This window comes from Caretta caretta, chromosome 17, assembly GCF_965140235.1.
Source record: "Caretta caretta isolate rCarCar2 chromosome 17, rCarCar1.hap1, whole genome shotgun sequence".
Classification (NCBI taxonomy): Eukaryota; Metazoa; Chordata; order Testudines; family Cheloniidae; genus Caretta; species Caretta caretta.
This window is the reverse complement of record NC_134222.1, coordinates 15,895,789-15,903,406: the sequence shown is the minus strand read 5'-3', so window position 1 is coordinate 15,903,406 and position 7,618 is coordinate 15,895,789. Positions and strand designations below refer to the sequence as shown.

General features: G+C 47.3%; 1 long non-coding RNA gene across 1 annotated transcript in view; it reads left to right on the top strand.

The window, feature by feature from the left end:
* Positions 1–485: 485 nt before the first annotated feature.
* Positions 486–7,618, top strand: part of LOC142069479 (uncharacterized) — a 40,345-nt gene continuing 33,212 nt past the window's right edge. The window contains exon 1 of the long non-coding RNA XR_012665325.1: positions 486–550. This is a non-coding gene — a long non-coding RNA (uncharacterized LOC142069479). The remainder of the gene's footprint in view (positions 551–7,618) is intronic.

Genomic DNA, 7,618 nt, shown 5'->3' with positions numbered 1-7,618 from the left:
TTTCAGATTTCCATTAAGTAACTGTACTGATTGAAAAATAGGTACCTCCTAATTTCAAGCCAGTTAAATATTTTCTTGTCTAGAAGTTGATACTTTTAATATCCATGCCATTAATACAATTGTGTGAGCCATAAATTACTTTGGACCAGCCTCTGAGGTCCCATTGTAATCAACAGGGACAGTCCTGCTAGGACTATACCTGGGAAGGACTCCTGATGGCATGATAGGCTAATGCCCAAAATGCCAATTATGGCCTGATGTCAGGCTGATTGCTCTCGGGGATCTTAGAGGGACCCTGACTGGCCAAATGTGCGCTGGATTGATTCCCTCCACTTAGTGGTAAGTCATAAGCAAAGACTGAGTCTATTCAGTCTCTTCTTATTTTCTTCTCAATACAGCCCCTCCCCATGGCCCTGCAATGGCAGAGTTCTTGGTTTAGGTACAGTAATGTGCTGTTTGTTGACAGGATTGTTCCTACTTTTGGATTTGTTCTTTATTAACTGATAGGATTGTTTTCTCTTCTGCTTCAAGAAGCTTGAAATATGGATGGGTAAGTTGTTTCCTGTATTCTGTTCACTGGAGTTAAATACTCTCTTTTGTTATAACCTGACATCTCTCTCATAATCACACATTTCATACAAAGTTTCATAAAGATTCTACTGAGTGAATTAAACTAGTGACAGGTTTCAGAGGAACAGCCGTGTTAGTCTGTATTCGCAAAAAGAAAAGGAGTACTTGTGGCACCTTAGAGACTAACCAATTTATTTGAGCATGAGCTTTCATGAGCTACAGCTCACTTCATCAGATGTATACCGTGGAAACTGCAGCATCTTCCTGATAACACCATCCTGGGTACTATGGATGTAGAAGCCCTCTACACCAACATTCCACACAAAGATGGACTACAAGCCGTCAAGAACACTATCCCCGATAATGTCACGGCTAACCTGGTGGCTGAACTTTGTGACTTTGTCCTTACCCATAACTATTTCACATTTGGGGACAATGTATACCTTCAGATCAGCGGCACTGCTATGGGTACCCGCATGGCCCCACAGTATGCCAACATTTTTATGGCTGATTTAGAACAACGCTTCCTCAGCTCTCGTCCCCTAAAGCCCCTACTCTACTTGCGCTATATTGATGACATCTTCATCATCTGGACCCATGGAAAAGAAGCCCTTGAGGAATTCCACCATGATTTCAACAATTTCCATCCCACCACCAACCTCAGCCTGGTCCAGTCCACACAAGAGATCCACTTCCTGGACACTACAGTGCTAATAAACAATGGCCACATAAACACCACCCTATACCGGAAACCTACTGACCGCTATTCCTACCTGCATGCCTCCAGCTTTCACCCTGACCACACCACACGATCCATCGTCTACAGCCAAGCTCTGCGATACAACCGCATTTGCTCCAACCCCTCAGACAGAGACAAACACCTACAAGATCTCTGTCAAGCTTTCTTACAACTACAATACCCACCTGCAGAAGTAAAGAAACAGATTGATAGAGCCAGAAGAGTTCCCAGAAGTTACCTACTACAGGACAGGCCTAACAAAGAAAATAACAGAACGCCACTAGCGGTCACCTTCAGCCCCCAACTAAAACCCCTCCAACACATTTGTCAAGGTTCCTCCCCCACTCTGAACTCTAGGGTACAGATGTGGGGACCTGCATGAAAAAACCCCCTAAGCTTATCTTTACCAGCTTAGGTCAAAACTTCCCCAAGGTACAAAATATTACACCCATTATCCTTGGAATGGCCGCTACCACCACCAAACTAATACTGGTTACTGGGGAAGAGCTGTTTGGACGCGTCTTTCCCCCCAAAATACTTCCCAAAACCTTGCACCCCACTTCCTGGACAAGGTTTGGTAAAAAGCCTCACCAATTTGCCTAGGTGACTACAGACCCAGACCCTTGGATCTTAAGAACAATGAACAATCCTCCCAACACTTGCACCCCCCCTTTCCTGGGAAATGTTGGATAAAAAGCCTCACCAATTTGCATAGGTGACCACAGACCCAAACCCTTGGATCTGAGAACAATGAAAAAGCATTCAGTTTTTACAAGAAGACTTTTAATAAAAAAATAGAAGTAAATAGAAATAAAGAAATCCCCCCTGTAAAATCAGGATGGTAGATATCTTACAGGGTAATTAGATTCAAAAACATAGAGAACCCCTCTAGGCAAAACCTTAAGTTACAAAAAAGATGCACAGACAGAAATAGTTATTCTACTCAGCACAATGCTTTTCTCAGCCATTTAAAGGAATCATAATCTAACACATACCTAGCTAGATTACTTACTAAAAGTTCTAAGACTCCATTCCTGTTCTGTCTCTGGCAAGAGCAGCATACAGACAGACACAGACCCTTTGTTTCTCTCCCTCTTCCCAGCTTTTGAAAGTATCTTGTCTCCTCATTGGTCATTTTGGTCAGGTGCCAGCTTCTTAACCCTTTACAGGTGAGAGGAGCTTTCCCCTGGCCAGGAGGGATTTCAAAGGGGTTTACCCTTCCCTTTATATTTATGACACGCCCCCCAAATCTCAGCTAGGGTGAAACACTGGCTGGGATTTCTTCCTGGAGCTCTAGGAAAACAGAGTTAATAAGACACATGCATCTCTAAATATACTACCAAGTACATAAAGACTAACAATATTTTCCACATCTCAAGGACGATTTTAACCAGTTGATTCTGGGAAACTTTCACGGGAGAGTGCATCAGCCACTTTGTTAGAAGCTCCTGAGATGTGTTGGATGTCGAAATCAAAATCTTGGAGAGCTAAACTCCACCGAAGAAGTTTTTTGTTAGTTTCTTTGACGGTGTGAAGCCACTTTAGTGCAGCATGGTCGGTTTGCAGGTGGAAACGCCGTCCCCAAACATATGGGCGTAGCTTTTCCAGAGCGTAGACAATGGCATAACATTCTTTTTCAGTGACTGACCAGTTGCTTTCCCTCTCAGACAGTTTTTTGCTGAGAAACACTACAGGGTGGAATTCTTGATCAGGTCCTTTCTGCATTAAAACTGCTCCCACACCACACTCGGATGCATCTGTGGTTACTAGGAACGGTTTGTCAAAGTCTGGGGCCCTTAGTACAGGGTCAGACATGAGTGTCGCTTTAAGCTTGTTAAAGGCCTTCTGACACTTTCCGGTCCATTGAACAGCATTTGGCTGTTTCTTTTTGGTTAGGTCTGTCAGTGGGGCAGCGATTTGGCTGTAGTGCGGTACAAATCGTCTGTAATAACCGGCCAAGCCTAAGAAGGATTGAACCTGTTTCTTTGACTTTGGGACAGGCCACTTTTGGATAGCATCCACTTTGGCCTGTAGGGGGCTGATAGTTCCTTGACCCACCTGGTGTCCAAGGTAAGTCACTCTGTTTAGGCCTATTTGACACTTCTTAGCCTTAACAGTTAGTCCTGCCTCCCTTATGCGCTCAAGGACTTTTTGTAGATGTTCCAGGTGGTCTGCCCAGGAATCCGAAAATATGGCCACGTCGTCAAGGTAGGCGACTGCATATTCTCCTAATCCCGCTAGGAGACCATCTACAAGTCTTTGGAAAGTGGCGGGTGCATTTCGCAGCCCGAAAGGGAGTACATTAAATTCATACAGCCCGAGATGTGTGATGAAGGCTGACCTTTCCTTGGCAGATTCATCTAGCGGTACCTGCCAGTACCCCTTGGTTAAGTCCAAGGTAGAGATGAACTGGGCCCGTCCCAGTTTCTCTAATAGTTCATCTGTGCGTGGCATTGGATAGTTGTCTGGGCGAGTTACAGCATTTAGCTTACGGTAGTCCACGCAAAAACGTATTTCCCCATCTGGTTTGGGAACTAGAACCACTGGAGATGCCCATGCACTTTCAGAGGGGCGGATTACCCCCATCTGTAACATATCCTGGATCTCCCGTTCTATAGCAGTTTTAGCTTGAGGAGACACCCGGTAAGGTTGGACCCTAATTGGGTGAGCATTACCTGTGTCAATGGAGTGGTATGCCCGTTCAGTCAGTCCTGGGGTGGCTGAGAACGTTGGCGCGTAGCTAGTGCACAGCTCCTGGATCTGCTGTCGCTGCATACGCCCAAGGGTCATGGAGAGGTTCACCTCTTCCACACCACCAGCACATTTCCCTTCGTAGTAAACACCTTCAGGCCACTCAGCGTCGCCTCCTCCCTGGGCTGTAAACTGACAAACCTTTAATTCTCTGGAATAAAAGGGCTTTAGAGAATTAATATGGTACACCTTAGGCTTTCGGTTGGAGGTGGGGAATGCTATGAGATAATTAACAGCTCCCAGGCGCTCCTGGACCGTGAATGGCCCTTCCCACGATGCTTCCATTTTATGGGCCTGGAGCGCCTTTAAGACCATGACCTGGTCTCCTACTTTGAAGGAACGCTCTCTGGCATGTTTATCATACCAGGCTTTTTGCTCTTTTTGAGCATCCTGTAAGTTTTCTCTAGCAAGGGCTAAAGAGGTTCGGAGGGTGTTCTGTAGGTTGGTTACAAAGTCCAGAATGTTAGTTCCTGGAGAAGGTGTAAATCCCTCCCATTGCTGCTTCACCAACTGCAATGGCCCCTTAACCTCACGGCCATATACAAGTTCAAATGGGGAAAACCCTAAACTGGGATGTGGTACAGCTCTGTAGGCAAAGAGCAACTGCTGCAACACTAGGTCCCAATCATTGGAGTGCTCATTTACGAATTTACGTATCATGGCCCCCAAAGTTCCATTAAACTTCTCCACCATGCCATTTGTTTGATGATGGTAAGGAGTGGCAACCAAGTGATTTACCCCATGAGCTTCCCAAAGGTTTTTCATAGTTCCTGCCAGGAAATTAGTCCCTGCATCGGTGAGGATGTCGGAGGGCCAACCTACCCTGGCAAAAATGTCTGCTAGTGCCTGGCACACACTTTTAGCCCTGGTGTTGCTTAGAGCTACTGCTTCCGGCCATCGGGTGGCAAAATCCATGAAAGTCAGTATGTACTGCTTTCCTCTGGGTGTCTTTTTTGGAAAAGGACCCAGAATATCCACAGCTACTCGCTGAAATGGAACTTCAATGATGGGGAGTGGCTGGAGAGGGGCTTTGACCTGGTCTTGGGGTTTTCCCACTCTTTGGCACACCTCACAAGACTGGACATAGGTAGAAACATCCTTGCCCATTCCCTCCCAGTGGAATGACCCCCCCAAACGGTCTTTGGTCCTGTTCACCCCAGCATGGCCACTAGGGTGATCATGGGCTAAGCTCAAGAGCTTGGCCCGGTATTTAGTTGGAACTACCAACTGTCTCTGAGGATGCCAGTCTTCCTGGTGTCCACCAGAAAGAGTTTCCTTGTATAAAAGTCCTCTTTCTACAACAAACCTGGATCGATTAGAAGAGCTGAGAGGCGGTGGGTTGCTCCGTGCCGCCGTCCAAGCTCTCTGGAGGCTTTCATCTGCTTCCTGTTCGGTCTGGAACTGTTCCCTTGATGCTGGAGACATCAGTTCCTCATGGGATTGTGGACCTAGGCTTGGTCCCTCTGGAAGCGATATAGGGGATGGAGCTGTTTCTGTTGACTGTGAACCGCTCTCCGCTGGTGCACTATGTTGGGATTCAGGCTCCGGCTGAGCCTCTTGGGTCGGGTTATCGGCTGCTGCCAGTTCAGGTTCGGTGGGGCCCTCTGGTGTTGAGGTTGCAAGTACTGGATTCAGTGCTGACAAGGGGTCTGGTGTTGGTTGTTCGGCTGGTTCCGGTTCTGGGACTGGTTCCGTCTGGGTCTCTGGGACTGGATCCACTACTGCTGTTGCAGACATTGGCCTGGGGTCCAGGTCCATCACCTCTGACTGGGTCCTGATAGAAGTTTCCGGAACAGAGCTAGGCCTCACGGCTTGTTTAGCCTGGCTGCGGGTGACCATTCCCACCCTCTTGGCCTGCTTCACATGATTGGCCAAGTCTTCCCCCAACAGCATGGGGATGGGATAATCATCATAGACTGCAAAAGTCCACATTCCTGACCAGCCCTTGTACTGGACAGGCAACTTGGCTGTAGGCAAATTGAAAGAGTTGGACTTGAAGGGTTGAATCGTCACTTGGATCTCTGGGTTGATTAAATTGGGGTCCACTAAGGAAGCATGGATAGCTGACACTTGTGCTCCGGTGTCCCTCCATGCGGTGACCTTCTTCCCGCCCACACTCACAGTTTCCCTCCGCTCCAAGGGTATCTGGGAGGTATCTGGGCCTGTGGACCTCTGGTGTGATTCCGGTGCAATGAACTGTAATCTGTTGGGGTTCTTGGGGCAGTTGGCCTTTACATGCCCCAGCTCGTTACATTTAAAACATCGTCCAGCTGACGGGTCACTGGGGCGAGGAGGGCTGCTGGAGAACGGGGTGGTGGGACGATAAGGGGTCTGGAGGGTTCTTTGGGAGGTAGGTGGGGCTTTGGGCGGCCCCCGGTAATAGGGTGTGGTCTGGGGTGGTCCCTTCTGGTCTCCGCTCCAACTGCGACCAGTTTTCTTCTTCTCTGCCACCTCCACCCATCTGGCTCCAATCTCTCCTGCCTCAATTACAGTTTTGGGTTTCCCATCTAGGATGTATCTTTCTATTTCCTCAGGAACACCCTCTAAGAATTGTTCCATTTGCATTAGGAAGGGCAAATTTACTGGAGAGTCAACACTTGCTCCTGATATCCAGGCATCCCAATGTTTTACAATGTGGTAGGCATGTCGGGTAAATGACATGTCTGGTTTCCACCTTAGGGCTCTGAACCTCCGACGAGACTGCTCGGGTGTTATCCCCATTCTGACTCTCGCCTTGGATTTAAACAGTTCATACTTGTTCATGTGTTCTTTAGGCATTTCAGCTGCCGCCTCAGCTCTACCATGTATTGGTCAGTAGAGATGTTGTACCCAAGGCAGGCCCTTTCGAAGTTCTCTAAGAAGGCCTCAGTATCATCACCTGCCTTGTAGGTGGGGAACTTTCTGGGATGGGAAGTGGTACCTGGAGAAGGATTGCTAGGGTTTGTTGGTATATTCTGCTGGGCCTTTATCTTCTCCACCTCCTCCACATGCTTCCTCTCTTTTTCCTTCTCCTCCAGTTCTTTGGCCCTTGCTTCCATTTCTTTGTCCCTTGCTTCCATTTCCCTCTTGTGGGCAGCCTCTTGGTGTTGTTCTGCCTCCCTTTCTTGTTCCTTCTTCAGCTGCATGAGTTCTATCTGTCTTTCATGTTCCCTTTGTCTTTCCTCAGCCTGAAATTTGGCTAATTCGAGCTGTAGTCGAGCCGCGGATTTTGCCATTCTAACCTCTCTGTTTTTACTAACTTTACACCCGAGGTTTAGAAATAAACAAACAAAACTTGGCTGTAAAATTTTGCTGTGCTGGAATAGAATACCTATTCTCTGATAGTGATTGTCAGCCTACAGAAAAAGACAATTCCCTTGTCTCTGCTCTGGGCCCAAATTAAAGCAAAAAACCTCCAACTACTTGGAAACCTGCTTACCCAGCCCAAAGAAAAAGCAAATGGGTAGAACACACACCCCCTATTTACTTTTAGGAAGAAAAGAGAAAAAAAAACCTCTGGGTTGGAAGACTGTGAATTTCCCTGCAGGAGTTAAGTACCCTGCCTCCAGGCAAAGAAAA